Source organism: Arachis duranensis, chromosome 3, assembly GCF_000817695.3.
Source record: "Arachis duranensis cultivar V14167 chromosome 3, aradu.V14167.gnm2.J7QH, whole genome shotgun sequence".
Lineage (NCBI taxonomy): Eukaryota > Viridiplantae > Streptophyta > Magnoliopsida > Fabales > Fabaceae > Arachis > Arachis duranensis.
Window position 1 is genome coordinate 62,716,131 of NC_029774.3, and position 1,313 is coordinate 62,717,443.

The 1,313-nt window shown below is 43.7% G+C and overlaps 1 non-coding gene across 1 annotated transcript; it reads right to left on the reverse strand.

The window, feature by feature from the left end:
- Window positions 1-577: 577 nt before the first annotated feature.
- LOC127746303 (small nucleolar RNA R71) lies at window positions 578-681 on the reverse strand. Its single transcript, XR_008007923.1, has one exon. It is a non-coding gene; the product is annotated as a small nucleolar RNA R71 (small nucleolar RNA).
- Window positions 682-1,313: the final 632 nt, after the last annotated feature.

Below are 1,313 nucleotides of genomic sequence, written 5' to 3' on the forward strand. Positions count from 1 at the left end.
GTAGGAGAGGAGAGACATCAACTCCTCCATATACCGAACCAGAGAGGACCCTTCATAAACTTAGAAGGGAAGCAAGAGGGAAGAGAGTACTGAGAGAAGAAGAATCTGAAGGAGAGTCTGAGGACAATTTTGAGGAAGCTCTAGATCTCAACATGGATAGAGAAGTTCACAACCATGAGAGGGCTGATGGAAACAATGCCATTCCTGAGAGGAGGGTTCTTGGTTCATACATAAACCCAACCTCTGGGAATTGTGGTAGCAGCATTCAGAAATCACCCATTCAGGCCAACAATTTTGAACTCAAACCACAGCTAATATCACTGGTGGAGGATCATTGTTCATTTGGTGGGAGTGCTAATAAAGATCCAAACCAACATCTCACAAAATTCCTGAGAATTTGTGACACTGTGAAGTCCAATGGAGTTCAGGAAGATGCCTATAAACTGCTCTTGTTCCATTTTCACTTAGGGACAAGGCAGCTAAGTGGCTGGAATCATTTCCAAGGGGGAGCCTAACAACCTGGGATGAGGTGGAAAGCAAGTTTCTGGCACGTTTCTACCCCTCACAAAAGGTCAATAGGCTTCGATCTGAGGTTCAGACTTTTAGACAACAAGATGGTGAAACTCTCTACGAGGCATGGGAGAGGTTCAAGGATTTGACAAGGAAATGCCCACCAGACATGTTCCATGACTGGATGCAATTGCATATTTTCTATGATGGACTTTCTTATGAATCAAGGAAGGCTGTAGACCATTCATCAGGAGGTTCATTGAACAGGAAAAAGACTGTGGAAGAAGCCATTGAAGTGATTGAGACAGTGGCTGAGAATGAGTACTACTATGCTTCAGAAAGGCACAACACTAAGGGAGTCATGGAGCTGAACCATGATGATACAATTCTAGCCCAAAACAAGGTGTTTGCCAAGCAACTAGCAAAGCTCACCAGGAAATTAGACACAAAGCAAGTGGCTGCAATACACACACAAGATCAAGAGGAAGTAAGCACTGAAGGAGGTGATTGGGAAGAGGCCAACTATGTGGGAAATCAACAAAGGCAACCATATGATCCACATTCCAACACTTACAACCCAGGATGGAAAAACCACCCAAACTTTGGGTGGGGAAACCAGCAAACCCAACCACAAAACCACAAACCTTACAACCCCAACCAACATAACAATTCCACATACCAAAACTCCAACCAAAGATCATACCAAGCCACACAAAACACTTACTCCCAACCACCATACCATGGTCAAAATAATCAACCTGCCCAACCTAATCCGAACCAACAATTTCAAGATCAATTAAACA